This window comes from Monodon monoceros, unplaced genomic scaffold, assembly GCF_005190385.1.
Source record: "Monodon monoceros isolate NGI ecotype Baffin Bay Population unplaced genomic scaffold, NGI_Narwhal_1 Super_Scaffold_9, whole genome shotgun sequence".
NCBI lineage: Eukaryota > Metazoa > Chordata > Mammalia > Artiodactyla > Monodontidae > Monodon > Monodon monoceros.
Window position 1 is genome coordinate 34,730,266 of NW_021703786.1, and position 18,233 is coordinate 34,748,498.

Here is an 18,233-nt window from a genome sequence, read left to right on the forward strand (position 1 = left end):
AAAGATGATGTCTAATTATTCAAGACACAGTACACTGGACATATTAGTTCCTCAAATATCGTAGTCATAGCAGAAATAAATACTTATTTGCAAACATGCACTGACAGTTAAGTGAGAGACAGAAGTGCATGCAATATGATCCTATTTTGTCAAAATGGGGTTATAGAGATAGATACGTAGATAGATAGATAGGTATAAACCAGATGAAATAACAGAATAACCACATGAAATGTAAACAAGTTCCACCTTGACGTGAAAATGGAAGTCATCATTATTTAATTTTCCCTTTAATTATCATGTACCTTCAGCATTAAGTCACCAGCAGACAGAAATTAAGTGCAGTCATCTTTCCATTACCTCCATGTAACATCCACTCAGCAGAATAATATCACAAATATCCTACCAGTCTTCCAACATTGGAAGGTATGGCCTCATGCTACGTAACTGTGAGAAAACACAATTCACAAGGAAGATTTGCCCCTTAAATTGTTACACATGCAAATGCGTTTTAAGGCCGAATATAAATTTTCCTTTTTTCTTCTCTTTTTCATTAAAAGCACAACAGCATTTTTTAAAAAAGAGCCCAGTAGCACTTAAAATGCTATTTCAGATTACACGTGCCATGGGCAATTCTCCTCCCACCCATCTTTTACTATCATGGATAATTTTTACATAGTTGTACTTCGAAAACACAAATCAAAAAGGTCGTTGTCTCTGATGAGGTCATACTTACACCATTCTTTTCTCAGAATTCTAAACCTTCACCTTTGCTGCCTGAGAGCTTCCTACTCTGCCAGTAAGTTGACAGGAAAACGTTTTATTCTCAGTAGCCCGTCATTCATCAGGATCCTGAACTACGAGAGTGTTACACATCCATCTATAGATTTCCGGTTCCAAAAATAAATATTGCTGATGAGGTAACAAAAGCAAGGCAAAAAGCTCTCTCTTATGTTTCCTTTCCTAAACATCAGCCAGCCCTTTCAGGGCACGACAAGGGCGAACCTGGAAAGAACCCCATCCACAGACCATGGCAGCACATTTCCCTAACACCTCTTCTCTGTAAGGAAGCATTGCTCCTTCAATTCTCCACCTTCCATGCTTAAGCACTGAGAAAGCCCAGAAGAAAGACAATGAACAACGAGTAGGACTAATTCTCAAATCAAACACATCATTTTTCCTTTCCCATTTCTCCCATGGGAATTGATACACTCACAAAAGAATTGAGTAATTGTGAAACCAGTTAGAATTTTAGACATCATTCACATCCCATAAAATTCACCTGTTTAAGTATACAGTTTAGTGGGTTTTAGTATATTCACTAAATTGCGCAACCATCACCAATATCTAATTCCAGAACATTTTCGTTGCTCGCAAAAGAAACACTGTACCCACGAGCAATAAGTTATCGTTCTCTGCCATCCCCAGTGCTTTGCAAACACTAATCTACTTTCTGTCTCAATATTGGATTATTCTGGACATTTTATACTACTGGAAGCATACAATGTGTAGCTTTTTGTGTCTAGTCTCTTTCACTTTGCATGTTATTTTCAAGGACCATTATGCCGTAGCATGTAGCTGTAGCGCTTTGTTTATTCATTCATCCATTGATGGACATTTGGGTTGTTTCCATTTTTTTGGTTATTACAGATAAGGCTGCTATAACCATTCATGTACCAGTTTTTGTGTAGACATGTGTTGTCCATCTCTTGGGTATATACCTAGGTGTGACATTGCTGGGTCATAGGGTAACTCCATGTTTAAGTTTTTGAGGAACTACCAACGTGTTTTCCACATCAGTTGTATCATTTTACATTCCAACCAGCAATATACATGTGTTCCAATTTCTCCACATACTTATTGATTGTTATTCTCTAGTTTTTTAATTATTGTTATTATAGTCATCCTAGTAGGTGTGAAGTGGTATCTCATTTTCGTTTTGATTTGCATTTCCTTAATGACTAATAATGTTGAGCATTTTTTTCATGTACTTACTAGCTATTCGTATAGCTTTTTTGTAGAAATGTCTATCCAAATCCTTTGTCCATGTGTCCATTTTTAATTCAGTTCTTTATTCTTTTACTGTTAAATTGTTAGGATTCATTTTCTGGATACATACCCCTTACCAGATATAGGATTTGCAAGTATTTTTCTCCTGTCCTTGTGGGTTGCCTTTTTAAAACTTTTTTTGATGGTATATTTTAAAATATAACAATTTTAATTTAATGAAGTTCAATTTATTTATTCATTTTTGCCTGTTTTTTTTGTATCATATCTAAGGAATGATTGCTTGATCCAAAGTCAAAATGATTTATGCTTTTTTTTTTGTAAGAGTTTTATAGTTTTAGTCCTTATAATTAGTACTTTAATTCACTTTGAGTTAATTTTTATAGATGGCATGAGGTTGGAATCCAACTTCATGCTTTCTCATGGGGGTATTGTATTGCTCTAGCACCATTTTAAAATACTATTCTTCCCCCATTGAATTGCCTTGGCACTCTTGTAAAGAATCAGTTGATCATGAATGCAAGATACTATTTACGATTCCTAAGTTCTATTTCACCGATCTATATGTCCATCCAATGTTAGTATTATACTGTCTTGAGTGTAGTCTTTAATAAGTTTTTAAATTGGAAAGTTTGAGTCCTGAAACTCTGGACTTCTTTTTCAAGATTCTTTGGCTATTCTGGGTCCCTTCCATTTCATGTGGAAATTACAAAACACTGTTGAAAGAAATTAAATCACACCTAAATAAATGGAAAGGCAGACTTAATATTTTTAAGAGGACAATACTCCCCAAATTAGTCTACAGATGAAGCACAATCCCTACGAAAGTCTCAGCCACCATTTTTTGTAGAAACTTAACCCTAAAATTCATATGTGTGTGGTAAGACAAAGTTTGCTTAAGAACACATTCATCAAAGCCACTAGATATAAATTGACCTCTTCTGAGATAAAATGCATGTCAATAGGTGTCGTTTGTCAAGTGTTGGTTCAACGAATGATTGCAATTAAATTCAGTAAGCACTGGTTGAGTACTTGCTATTTTGCCACCAACATCCTAGGCGTTGGGATAGAGGGATACATTTAGATTTCCAGTGGTGAAAGGAACCATGAAGTGCACAAAAGGCATAAATGAGTAATCTACAGATAGTGTTAATTCCTGCAAAAGAGTATAAAAAAGAGAAATGGAGCAGAGAATTACTGAAGGGGGAAGGGAGAGCTACCTTAGCCAGGAGAGTCCGAGCCAGCCTCCGGGAGGAGAGGACAGATGAGCCAGACTCATGATCATTTCGGGCAAGATTATTCCAGGCAGAAGGAGAAACAATTGCAAAGGCTCAGAACTGAACCTGTTTTATTCCGTCACACTCAACATGGAATTTCTTCCCAGAAATAGAGGAGAGGATATACACTTAGATTATGCATCTAAATTTAATGACTGTCGGAGATTCATTTGGTTGTTCTATTTTATTTCATTTTAAGGTTAATTTAGCTGAGGTAGTTCTTATTTAATCAGAAATATTTATCCATTTTCATTAATTATATATGTCCTTGCTATAAGGTATTTTTTGCCTTTTTTTTCTCCCAAGTATATTCTGATTAAGGTTTAGCCAACTTTATGAAATTTTAATGAAAAATACGGGAGCTATTCCTTGCGCTGGAATTCTTCTGAAAGAGTGGAGTAGCGCATGCTTATAACTAATTCCAATTATTCAGAATTCTGACCCAGATCAGACCTTTGGGGGTTCAGCTCATTTACATTTCATAAAATGCAACTTCCTATGTCTAGAGAATAAGGGCTTTGCAAGTCACAAGGAAACGGCTCAAAAGGCATCCAGGACATCAAATAGCTTTAACAAATCCTGCTTGATGAGTTAAGTGTAAAGGAATCAGAAACATATGGCTCACATTTCCCTTAAAATACACATAGGTTTGACAGCGAAGAAGAAAAAAAGTGGCTGGCCCAGTGTGGTTTGGGTTTTTTCGAACCTAAAACATTTGGAAAATAGTTCAAGATGGTTAATGAACCCCAAAAGCGAGCCTGGGAATTGTTCTGGATTTCACAAGCAGTGCCTCCTAGGGAGAAAGAAAGAAGAGAAAGGAAGGAAAGAAAGGGAGGGAGGGAAGAAGGAAAGAAGGAAGGAAGGAAGGAAAGAAAGGGAGGGAGGGAGGGAGGGAAGAAGGAAGGAAGGAAGGAAGGAGGAAGGAAGGAAGGAAGGAAGCAAGGGCCTAAAGAACGGGCAGGCTTGGACTTGTCTGCGAAACACAGAACCCTTTGCATTCCGCTCTCAAGGAAATTTCTGTTTCTTGGTCCTAATTCCTGATTCAGTCATTTTCAGTCACAGCTGTGGAAAGGTCCCTCCTCCACTTCCTTCCCATGGCCACTACCATCATAGGTGCCTCACAATTAAAAAAAACAAAAAAAAACGAAAGAAGCAACATTTCTCAACCTCTCTGTCCTTTAAGGGACTGTTGTAATTTGACCTCATCTAGGAAACGACGAGCTTGGATACACTGCATTCCCAGGCTTAAGTTGCTGTGTCATTCTTGTTGATACAATGACCCATTTCACCTGGCACTGTGTCCTAGGAAATTACAAGTCCTGCCTCCAAGGACCGGACAGAGAGCCAGCAGGAGCCCGGCTCTGAGCAGAGGGCCAGCGGCCCAGCATCAGTCACAGGAGCCAGGCGCGCTCCACTCAGGCCCGCGGGGCTGGGGGGAGCGGCCACGCGCTGCCATGAGACGTCCACACGCGGCTGCAACGGGGGCTCTGGGCGCCCGCTGGGGCACGGAGCTCCTGAAACTCTAGGTGAGCTGCTCTCAGCCTCAGGCAGAGCCGGCGCTCCTCTGATGCTCACTTCGGAAGAAGTGTGCCCCAGGCCGTGCTTCCAAAGCGCCTCCTTTCAACGTCATTATCTACTATCCATTTCCACGACCACAGCCATAATTCAGGGCCCCCATTCCTACCTGGCGTGTATGCTGGCAAAGGCAACTTCGGGCATGCGGTCTTTGGACCACCACTCAGCCGCGTAAGAGGGAACTCTGGGCCTGGACCACTTCCTACCAAGAGATAAAGGCCCACAGAGCCGGTGCTGAGCTTCTCACCTTGGGTGGAACATCTTTCCCTGCTCCAGGCGCAATGTGTGTCCTTTGTCAAGTATGTACATTACATGGCACCTGGCCAACCCCCCTACTGTAACTACCCCCTATGGGGCAGGCATGGGGTCCTTCTGCTGCAGGACTGGAGGGGCCCCTGCCAGCCAACTGCCTGGCATCCGGAGTTCTCCTAAATCCGTTTGCTTGTCAGCCTCAAGTAAGACTCTTTTCCCTGTGAAGTTTCTCCTCGACCCTACAGAGAGGGTCTTCCCCAGTCAACCTCCCAGTCTCCCCTCCATCCATCAAGGACAGTGACACAGGGCTTTGCAGCCTTCCTCTCCAAGCAGCCCTGCCGTCACTTTGGGAGGCCTCAGTAGGCACGCGGATGCCGCCTCCAGTGCCTCGTCCTCTGAATTCCTCAGTGCTCAACTCGGGTCTCCTTCCCCTGCTGCTCGTTCCATGGTCACACGTGTCCCTCGTGACACTACACGTAAACATCTTACCTTCTCTCACTCCAGCTTCCTAAACTCTCAGCGCTCTCACCTCTTTACCTGAACTTCTCTCCAGAAGATCCAACCTTTATTGTCTCCGTCACTAAGCCCCTCCCCATTCAGTTTCTGCCTTATGCTCTTGGGAGGAAATCACACTGTCCTGGAGGTGGACGCCTCAAACACACACGGCCCCTGACCTCAGGTGGCCTGGAGAGCTGTCCTCCCAGGCAGTTTTCTCCAAGATACAGTTGAGGGTCTTTAAAGGCAGGCCTTACTCCTCCCCATACATACTTGCACGCACTCCAGAGTATATTGAAGGTTAGTGACTAATGCCTTTTACCTAAAAAGTTTTAAGCTTTATGAATTCCCTATTAAACATGGTAAGCAATACCAGTGTAATATTTACTTAAGAGTAGATCCAAACAATAATGCTCACAAACATTAAAGAACACTTATGATATGCTCGGTGCTCTTTTCATATATAGACACAGATACATAGAGAAAGAGTTATAATAGAGAGAGATATAATACATATCGATATATCAATATATGTGGATATAGGTAAGTATATATATTTGTGTGTGTGTGTGTGTGTGTGTGTATACACACACACATCTCCGTTTTATAGGTAAAGATACTACACTAAGGCGTACAAAGACTAACAAACTTGCCCAGTCATATGGCTAGTACATTGTGATGCCGGGGTTTAAACCTAGGCATTATAGTCACTCTAACGTGGTGCCTTTCTTTCCTTAGAAGTGTCCATTTTTCTTGAATACTTAATCAACTATAATACCTTTTAAGTTTTACCCTCCTAGGAGGTTCTATCAAATATAGGGACAAGTCAAACTAGCAGAAACCCATTTGTGGATATCAGCTAGCCTTGTTTCTGTTCTCGGTTTTCATTTGTTGTGCTTATTTGTTTATTTATTGTGGTGGTAACTGTATGTACACATGTTACTGATGGAGGTGGACTTTCTGTGAAGCTGAAAGAGCTTATATTTCAGGGCCCCTCACTTACATGGGGCTTTTCTGTGGTCCTGGGAAAATTTTTAGTAATACGGTCACTTGGTCATATACTTTCCTAAAATTTGTAAGATTCAGATGTCTTAACTGTAAACAGGTTTGCCTTTCCACTCTGACCTCTCATGTCAGTTGCCATTGGAATGTCTGTAGGCATTTTGGTAATCCAAGTGAGGAGAAGTTGAAATCAAAATATAATTAATGTGGGCTAGTGGGCATACGTAGGAGACTCACAGGCTTGTCATGGATGGTTAAATTACTGCATGGCATCCAGCCTGGTACAGGAATGGCTTCCACAGCAATTCCTACAGTCCAAACTGCTGACCGCACAGTGCTATCACACGAAGATAAATGGCATAGAATAGAGCCAGAAGATAGACTGTAGAAATTCCTTCCAAATCATAGAGCTCATATAGGAAAGAAATTTGATAGAGTTTGTCTCAGTATAACAAGTCTGAAAAGGTGTGGGGCTTTACCAATAATTAGAAAACTGGAGGAAGCTTTTCTAAATAATCCATCATAATAATATCAGTAATAATAATGAAATTTTGACTTCCAGACAAGATGTTGTATATAGTGGCAGGTCTTTGTTCCTGGTGTGACAACTAGGGAAGAAAAGGATACATTACAAAATTATACTTTCAGACTCATCAAAAAACTTTGGACGCAATGAGGACTGGATCAACTAAAATGCCAAAGAGAGAAGAGCACTTCCTGAGAGAGCTGCCAACCGAGCGATGGTCGTTTCCTCCCTGAGGGCACCGGCCACCCGGGAAACTCTGAGGGTCAGACTTGGCAGTCTTGGGATGCCACTGCAGAAAACTGGCACTAACGGTGCCCCCAAGAGTGACCCAGGCTGGCACGACAGACGGGGATCTGAAGGAGCCCCAAAACACGACCCCACAGGAGGGCTGCCGAGTGCCCAGGCCGTGCAGGTGGTGGGGTTCACCTGCTGGTAGCGCCAAAAAGACAAAATCCTTCGGTAAACACAAATACCCGCCATATTTTGAACCTGTTGGGGTGGAAGGTTAGAGTGTAATTTAAAGCCTCTGGGAGGTACAAATTTCATTCCTGAGGAGCTAGAGACTCATTAGACTTTTCATGAAACCCGTGGAGGACCACAGCCAAAAGGGAGGGATGGGGCTGGATGGTACTTCAATTTCATGGTTCTGAGGGTAAAAGGTCCTGCATCAAAGCATGGCCCATGTCCTCCTCAATACGTGTGCCAGATGTTGAAGCTGTCTGGGGCTGGAGCTTACACCTCAGATGGAGTGAGCTGGTAGAAGGACTAAGGAGACAGAAATCCACCAAGTTCTCAGTGAGAAGATTAAGGATGCAGCAGCGATAAGGGCTGAATCTAACTAAAAGCACAGCCAAGCCCTTACTACATAAGTGCAATTACTGTTAGACTTAGATGATCTTTCCCTCACCTGCCTAGCAAAAGAAAGGGCAACACTTCTTTGGGGGAAAATAACATTATATTCAATATCTATAATTCTTTTCTTACAAAAAGGCTGGCATAAAGTTAAAATTTAAAAAACAAAGAAATAGATAACTTATCTGATAATCAAGAAAAAAATTAAGCAACAGAGTAGACGCTCAGATTATCCAGATACTGGACTTTGTACATAAGAACATTAAGATAACTATTGTAAGTATATTATATAAAATAGAGGAAAAAGATGGACAAAATAAATGAACGGATAAAAAGATGGAGAATGTAATAAATAACTTGAATCTGTAAAAAGAATTAAATATACCTTCTAGAAATGAAAAATACTATAACTGGAATTACTCATTAGAGCAATCTAGACAATGCAAAAAAAAAAAAAAGTACACTCAAAGACTAAACAATGGAAAATTACCCAAACTGAAGAAGAGGAAAAAAAAGGAAGCAACAAAAAGGAAAAGAAAATACATATAGAAACATTCAAACTGTAACATACTGTATTTAAACTTCCAGGATATGAGTAGAGACAGAATGGGGACCAATTTGAAAAACGAATGCCAAAAAACCCTGAAACTGATGAAAGGGATTAAATGATACATTTGAAAGATCTGAAAACCCCAAACAAGGTAAGCAATCTCCCTCTTTCTCTCTCTCCACTCCCCACAACACACACACACACACACACACACACACACACACACACAAATAAGGAAAACTTTGGTTAAAAATCAAAAACAAAAAGAAGTTAAAAAAAATCCAGAGAAATAAGAAACATTAATTAAAAAGGAGCAAAAACTATATATTGATATAAAAGCCAGAGGATAATGTAAGACATTTCTAAATTGTTGAAAGAAAAATAATAAGCAAAACCAAAAATGCCAGCCTAGAATTTTATACAAAGTGAAAATACAAAATACATTTTCAGAAAAACAACAGCTGAACTAATGCATTAAAAACAACTCACAGTATGAGACATTCTAAAAGAAGTTCTTCAAACCAGGGAAAATGATCCAAGGTGAGAGCACAGAAGAGCAAGAAAGAATGAAGAGCACAAGAAAGCATGACTGTGCAGGTTAAGTATAAAAGAATACTGACCACTTGAAACAACAATAATATCTCGTGAGGTGCACAACATATGCAGCAGTAGAATATGACAAAACAGCTCAAAAGACAGAAGAGAACAGGATAAATGGAGCTCTTACACTGCTCGGGAAGTGGTGAAAGCATTAAATTAAGAAAGAATGTCATTTAAGGCGAGGATGCACATTTTAACCTCTAGAATAATCACTAAAAATTAACCAATTTAACTTAACTGACGTATAAAACACTGCATTTAGCAACTGCAGAGTTTCAAATTCTTTTTCAAGTGCATACAGAGTACTTAACAAGATAAAAAGCACAGAAGCAAGTCTTAACAAATTTCAAAACGTTAACAATTAAGCAGAATATTTCAAAACAGTGAAATTAAGATAGGAATTAATAACAGAGAAATGTTTTGAAATGTTTGAAAATCTCCCAAGTATTTGGAAAATAAGCAGCAAAATTCTAAACAACTCGTGGATCAAAGAACAAGTAACAATGGAAATTAGAAAATATTTTAAACAAATGATAATGAAAATATGACGTATCAAAACTTATGAGGTGCAGCAAAAGCAGTTCTAACAGAGAAACTTGTGGCTTCAAATAAATATACTAGAAAAGAAAAAAAGTGAAATCAGTGCTCTAAGACACCATGAAGCTAGAAAAAGAATAGCCTAACAAATACAAAGAAAGTGGAAGGAAGGAAATAACAAAAATAAAAGCAGAAATTGATTAAATAGAAAACAATCATACAATAGAGAAAATCAACAAAGCCCAAAGCTTTTCCTCTGAAAAGGTTCATAAAATTGACGAAACAGTGACAAGATTGATCAAAGGGGAAAAAATAGAAACACAAGCTACCAATATCAGGAATGAAAAAGGGGACATCACTACAGGTCTTACAGATACTAGAAATAATAATAATAATAAGAGGATAACTGTCAACAGCTTTATGCCAATGAAATTAGCAATAAAGTAAAAATTTTTAAATTCTTAAAAATCACAACCTACCAAAACTATAAAAAGAAGAAACAGAAAATCTGAATTAAATGTGTAATTATAAAACCTTCCCACAAGAAGGATCCAGGCCCAGAGCATTTCACTAGTTAATTCATCCAAACGTTTGTAGGTAAAATAATACCAACCTTACATAAACTCTTTTAGAGACTAGACAAAAAAGGAAATACTTCCTCTTTTTTTTGTGGGGGTGGGCGGGTGGGGGGGGGGGAGGAAGCAGCAAAATTTTGATTCCCTAACCTGACAATAAAATTACAAAAAAAGGAAAATTATGGGCTAATCTCTCTCATGAACTTATATGTCAAAATTCTTATGGAAATACTAACAAATTGAATCCAGTAATACAGAAAATGAATAATACACTAAATCCAAGTGAGGTTTATTCCAGATAGGCAAGAGTACATTAATATTAAAAACTTAATGCAATTCACTACGTTAAGAGTAGAAAAATCATGTAATCATATCAATAGATGCAGAAAAATTTTTTTACAAAATTTAACACAAATATTTATGATTTTAAAGACTCATAGAAAACTAGGAAAAGTAGAAAGCTTGTTTAAACCGATAAAATACCCATGAAACAAACATTATGTTTAATGGTAAATATGGAGAATTTTCCCCAATAGCAAAAATGAGACAATAACTACACTATTTATATCCGGCATTGAAAGAGTGGTCTTGTCCATTTCAAGAAAGCTATAAAAGAAAAGAAAGATCTGAAAGATCTATTATAAAGCCATAGTAATTAACACAATATAGTACTGGTATAAAAACAGACCAAATGACTAAAGAGTACAGAGTGGTACTGATACAGACCCACACATATATGCTCCCTGATTAACAACAAAGGCAAAACCACAGTGCAGAGGGAGAAGAACAGCCTATCACCAAATAGTGCTGGGTCAGTTGCACAGCCATATGGACAAAATGAGTGGCCCAGAAGTTGGAAAGCTTGTGGCTGCTCTGACCTGCCTTGTTAGTATTACACCAGGCAAGTCTATTGCATAGTCTCAGCCACCCAGTGTCTGCAGCTCAGATGGTCCAAGGTTGTTAAACAATCTTTTTTTTTTTTTTTTTTTGGTATCAGGATGAACATATGGTGGTCTTTTCCATACTCGTAATCTTGAATTCCAAATCTGACCACATAGAAGCACATCAACCACAAAATTCTACTCAGAATGATCCAAGAAATTGCCTGAGTACCTGCAGTTCTCTATTACGAATCTGGCATGAAAGAACAGAAGGAAGGGAATGGCATCAAACAGACACACACAAAGTGAGTAATACTCGTCTCACCAACAGACTTCACAGTGAAAGTAAAAAAAGAGCGGGTGGGGGGGAAGGAATCCACTGAAATTCTGTGAGTTTGGATTCAATCTGAACCATATGTAGCTCCAGATTAGGTCATATTCTCACGATAAAAGTACTAATTTCGTCTTCAATTCTGTCTGCTACTCAGTATTTCCATGATCTCTTATTAGCTGATCTCACGCATTATTTATTTGGTCTGTATTACTCAAAAGATAAGGGACTTCAACTAAAGCCCTGGAGTTTCAGCAAGAGGTGTGGTATTCAGCTACCTAGATGTCAGGGGAAAGGTAAGAGTAAGGTACAATGAAGCACAGACTCTGGAGCAGGACCGCCTGGATGTAAAGTCTCCTTACTTCCAAGCAGTGTGATCTTGGGCAACTTACTTCATTTCCCTGTGCCTCAGTTTTTTTACCTATAAAATGAGTTTAATAACAGTACCTATTTCATTGGGTTGTTGTGGGGATTAAGAGTTAAAGAGTAAGGTATTTAATATCGTGCCTGATAGGTGATCAGTGCCGTAAAAATATTACTTACTATTTCTCATATGTAAAAACTATACAGAAAATTCTTACCTTCTAAACGGAATTGGTTTTGGCTTATTGTTAATCGCACACTAACCTGAGCTTTCCATAAACTGCGATTTGAAACAAATCACCTGTTTTCCCATTGATAAAAAGCAAGGGGCGCTTGCTGATTTCCTGCCAGAAACCCAAAAGGAAGAAGAGGCAGAAGGGGGCAGAGCGATAAGGATCTGGGGCTTTGAGGTTAGTGACCTTGCTTTAAAACTTCCCCCCCTGCCTGTTTTCCAGCCGTGCAACACTACAATGAGTGGTTTAATTCTTCTTCTCATCTTTAAAATGGGGACCTGACAGCATCAATATCCTAAGATAAGCAGGAGTGTTCAACAAGACAATGCACCCAAATTGTTTACTGAGTATTTTAAGAACTTGCAAAGTAATAGGCACTATACCATTGTTATATTACTGTTTTTAAATGAGTCCCAACATAGAAGTGCTTTGTAACACCTAGTAAAAAGGCATTTTAACAATTCAAAACCACATCATTATTATTTCATCTTCACAGACTTTGCTTCTTTCAGTTTGGGGTTGAGTTTACCCCAGACCCTCGAGTTTTCATCCGATTAAAATGCTCACTGGAAAAAAATTTGAGGCTCTTCATTGATTAACACCAGTAATGTATCAACTTTAAATATCAGATATGACCCCCAAAATGTGTGTGTATAAACCAAACTCTCCTTAGAATGCAGTATGTCATTCATTCGCCCCGAGATTTATGAACTATACTTAGACAGGATCAAAGCTGATGTTTCGTGGAAATCGTGGAAATCAATCTCATTACTTTGTGACTTTAGACTTCGTGAAAATGGTGTCTCTTGATCACTATTACTTTCCCATGACTCTGCTGACGCTGATACATATCCAGTCTATGAAAAAATAATAAAAACATTTAAAAAATAAAAACAAAAACTCACAGAGCTGAGTTCCATGGGCTGATTATGCTGTGGATGACCAAGAATGAGAAGAAAGGGAAAAAAAGTTTTCGCAATTCCAAAAGGAGTTAATTAGTAATAAAAGTTGCAATGGAAATGGAATGGGAAAGTCAACTGGACTTACCAAGGCCTACTCTAAGCATGTCTAAACATCACTGAATGTCTCTCCAACTAGCCTCTAGATGGTTGTTAGCACCCAGTTCCCTGGTAAGGCAGATTAGTGGGTCATCGGTAAGACCAGAAGTTCTACAGACAGCTATATATTATGAAAGGGGAGATTTACTTGAAAGGGTAAGCCAGAATGGCCTCCAGGAATTTTTGAAACATCCCACTGGAGCATGCAGTGAAATCCAGTTGTTATTAGCCACACACAAAGGGCCTGAAGCAAAGTAATCAGGGGAAAAAATTATAAGGTACTGGGTGTATTGGCTCAGACCCAGTAACAGAAGACATTCGTTATGCTGAGACACTGTAATTCTCTGAACACCCCTTAAATCTCTCAGCTGTTTAATATGAGAGTGAATGTTCAGGTCAATAAAATGATCAGCTATTTCCATATCCAAAAATCAGAAAAGGTTCAACAATGGAAAAACGCAGAGTTTTAACCGTGCGCTTTCTTTAATAAACAATTTGGCCTCATGTTACTCCACGTACAAGCCTTCCATCACCAGCAAATACTGACCCTCTGAAAGAGCCACTGAATCTCTGAGTTTCCGGCAGAGCAGCGGATTTCTCACAGGTTCAAGTGTCAGCCACCACTTGCGGAAAGGGTATCTGAAGGATGAGTGTCGTGGAACCACAGGCTGAGGCGCAAAAGCCAATTCCAGTCGGGGCTGATAATAGTTTTTGACATTTAGAGACATTTTATCCTTCAAAACTCTTGGAGAGCTGAACTGCTTGCCTGAATTTGCTGTTTCTATGGAGACCAGAGGGGATTTTAAAGTGTTAATCTTGGTTGACCTCTTTCATGTTTTAAAATTCTGACTCTTCCCTAAAAATTCAGTCCAGAGTTCGGTGATCATTTGTTCTCTAATCTCACTTAAATTTTCGTCTTGCAGTACTGCAGTGGTCTCCCCAGTGGGCTACTTACAGTCCAGAAGGTGTCCAAGATAGTTCATTGTGAGTATGGAAAGAAAATATTAGAAGCTGTATTTATATTTATTTTCAACCTAAGAATAAGAAGGAAACAAGTTTTAGTAATACTCACAATACAGAATAGACTTCGGTAAACTCTGTGATGCCTTATATCAAAAAAGTGCTGAGCTCAGGGGCTTCCCTGGCGGCGCAGTGGTTAAGAATCTGCCCGCCAGTGCAGGGAACACGGGTTCGAGCCCTGGTCCGGGAAGATCCCACGTGCCGCGGAGCAACTAAGCCCGTGAGCCACAACTATTGAAGCCCGCGTGCCACAACTACTGAGCCCGTGCACCTAGAGCCCGTGCTCCACAGCAAGAGAAGCCACCGCAATGAGAAGCCCGCGCACCGCAGCGAAGAGTAGCTCCCGCTCGACGCAACTAGAGAAAGCCCGCGCGCAGCAACGAAGACCCAACTCAGCCAAAAATCAATCAATCAATCAATAATTACAGGGGGAAAAAAAAGTGCTACCTCAGCTAGGAAATGCAAGGATTCCCAGAGAAAGAGGAGGCTTTCTACAGCGACAGAGGGAGGGGGATGGGTACCCTCATCTTCCTGTGCTTTTATCTCACTGCAGTTTATTACTGTTTACTTGCACCCCGTGCACTGGAATTATGGATTCTATTACCTAGTTTAAACTAACTTTCCCAAAATGGACAGATGGGTTAGACGATCCATCATGGTTTGGAAACCAAGTTGCATTAGCAACTTGTATTGCTAATGCAAACACAAGAACAGAACGACGACCAATGGCAGCGGTGGAAAAGGATAGCAACAGGGTAAGAATGGCGTTCTGAAGCCAGACTCCCTTAGCTCAGACTCCTGACACTACCACGTACTAAGTAGGTGACTTTGGGGAAGTTACTTAATCTCACTGTGTATCAGTCTCTCCCTGTCACATACGATGTAATAAGAAACTCTCGTTTCTTATATATGTGTGTATATATATATATGTATGAGAAAAAGGGAGAGACAGAGAAAAACACTAAGCATTTGGAATAAGAAGGTAAACCTGCATTTTTTCAGTGTTTGTAAAGTCATACAATGCACAATCCAAACGCTACAAAAATCTCATTAAACTTGATGATGAATGTTCAGAGGCCCCATGTGGGCCTTTTCATTTGATGGCAAATAATAAAAGACTCATATTCCACGGGAATACAAGTGTTGTTTCTAACAGGGCAAAAACAGTTAAAATGATACATGGGAAGCATTTTCATCAGAAAATTCTTTTGATATACACAGAAAAACTTTGCTAAAGATTAGAAGAAATTACTATTAGATTATTGTTAGAGAAATTTACTACAGGTTGAATGGAAAAAAACCCCACTACTAACATATCTTAGACATGTACTTGATAAATTATACTTCAATAATAAAATATACTTTTTGAACCAATAAAGGCAAGATGTAACTGAGAAAGTATATTCTCAACAATAATGACGACTCAAAATTTAAAAATAGCTTAAGAGAATACTGCATAAGGAAACACTGAGGGAGAGGATGCTTTGAATGGAGTGAAAGATCCCAGAGTAAATTTACAAAGATAGCATGACACCTAAAATCGATTCACAGCAAAGAAATCGGAGTCAAAATGTACAAAGTGCAACCAGATGTCATCAATGTGCTTATTTTTACAGCAAATACTTCTAAAATATTATATCACACAGAGCCTTTCTCATTGTTTTGAGCCTTATTTAAAATAACTGTCAAATTTAAATTTAAGGCATGGGATTTTTCTCTTTTATTGTTTATATTTTTCTTTTATTATTTACATTGTATTATTTTTGATTATCTGCAGTTTCCTGAGGTGGCAAATAGATAGCAGCGTTATGCTTTCTGCAATAGGGCCCCGTACTCAAACATGGGTGTGCTGAATCAAAATTGTTAGAGACCATTGTTCAGAGGGCAATAGAAATTCTACATTTTAATAGATTTTAAATAGATATCATCTTTTCCAAGGACAAAAGTCTATAACTTTTCTCCTAAACTTGTTTCAGTATTTAGCATTTTCTGGAGGAGAGACATCTCTCATATCAAGATTAAATCTCTCCTGCTGCATTTTAAAATCACTTTCTACAGTGTAGATTTGTTTTTTAAGTTGTACATTATCCTTATCAGAAAAACATTTCACATACCTGGGGGGAACCCTCCTCCACTGAGACGATATTTTTGGACTTCACTAAAAAAGGATCTTATATCGAGTTTTAATTACAAAGAAAGAAAATATAAAAGTCTAGATCTTGATAGTGGTTCATATTTAGGGGAGTTATGGAGTTGCGATCCTTTGAAGAAGCTGCTCAAGCTAAAAGATGGAGAGCCGTGTGGGTTTGGAGATGTAGCTGAGCATCTGCTCCAACATTCTGGTTGTCAACTGTGTGAGTCTACTTATGTTGGTGCAGCATAACAAGGCTGGAGACCATTCAGTGGCTCTGGCTGCTACATTCACACTTACAACTTTTTTTTTTAAATTTAAGTATACTTGATTTACGACGTTGTGTTCCCTAGAACTTTGAAGGCAAGTGGTTTTTGCTTTCTCTGGAGAAAATGGAAATAGGTAGGGGAAAAGAGAAAAAACAGTACTGTTTGAATTTCTGGGTTTTGAAAAGTGAACAAGAAGATAAAACAAATGGTCAAGGAGCACAAGAAAAGATGCTCAACCTCACTAATCGTTAAGGAAATGCAAATCAAAACCACAGTGAGATTATCACCTCAGATCCATGAGAACGGGTATCACTTCAAAAAAAAGAAAAAGAAAAAAAAAGAAAGCAACAAGGGGCAGTAAGGATAAGAAATGAGAACCCTTGCACACTGCTGGTGGGAATGTAAAATGCTGCAGCCACTTTGGAAACCAGTATGGTGGCTCCTCAGTAAACTGCGTGTGATCCAGCAATTTTACTGCTGGGCACACATCTACAAGAATTGCAAGATATTTGTGCACCCACGTTCACAGAAGCATTATTCACAATAGCCAAAAGGTAGAAACAACCCAAATGTCTATCGGTGGATGGATGGTGGATGAATAGATAAACCAAACGTGGTATATTCACACAATGGCATAATATTCAGCCTTAAAAAGGAAGGAAATTTTGACATGCTACAACGTGGATGAACCTTGCCGCTATTACGCTGAGTGAAGTAAGACGGTCTCATAAAGACAATCACTATATGATTCCACACACACGAGATACTTAGATTGATCAAAGTTGCAAAGACAGAAAGGATGGTGGTTTCCAGGGCAATGAGAAGCCATTGCTTAACGAGGGCAGAATTTCAGCTTTGCAAAAAGATGAAAAACGCTCTGGAGACAGTGGTGGTGATGACTGCACAACAATGTGAGCATACTTATTGCCACTGAAGTGTACATTTAAAGATGGGTAAAACGATTAAGAGGTACAAACTACTGTGTATAAAATAAATACGCTATAAGGATATACTGTACAGCACAGGAAACAGGGTCAATATTTTATAACAACTATAAATGGAGTATAACCTTTAAAAATTGGGAATCACTAGGTTGAAAACCTGAAACATATACTATTATAAATCAACTATACATTTTCCCTTTTTAAAAAAGGGAAAAAAAGACCAAAGAAATGCGTAAAATGGTAAATTTCATGTTATGGGTATTTTACCACAATTAAAAATAAATAAATAATTTTTGTAAAAAAAGGGAACCAGGTTCTAAGTGGCGCAGGTTTGCCCTTAGCCAGCTTTCCCAATACCTAGTGTCACTCCCGAGATCACTTTCGGTCATTTTACGTGGTTTCACTGGGTCATTCATTCAAACGCGAGCATTCAATGAACCCTTTACTAAGGACCAGAAGCAGAGCTAGATGCAAAAATGGAATATAATTTTGATTAAGACGCAACCTCCAATCACAAGAGAAAATGAAAAGGAAACGAAGAAAGTTATTAATAGGAACAGAGTCACACTCACTGCTGGCCACATGACATACACAATTTCATTCGGTACCCAGAGCCATCTTGCAGAGAGGTGGATGTTACCACACCCTTTGGGTTATGAAAACTGAAGGTCAGGAAGTCAAGTCATTAATCCAGGTCACAGAACCGGTAAAAACCTGAGCCAGGATTCAAAAGTTGGTCCAACTCTTCAGTCTTTGCT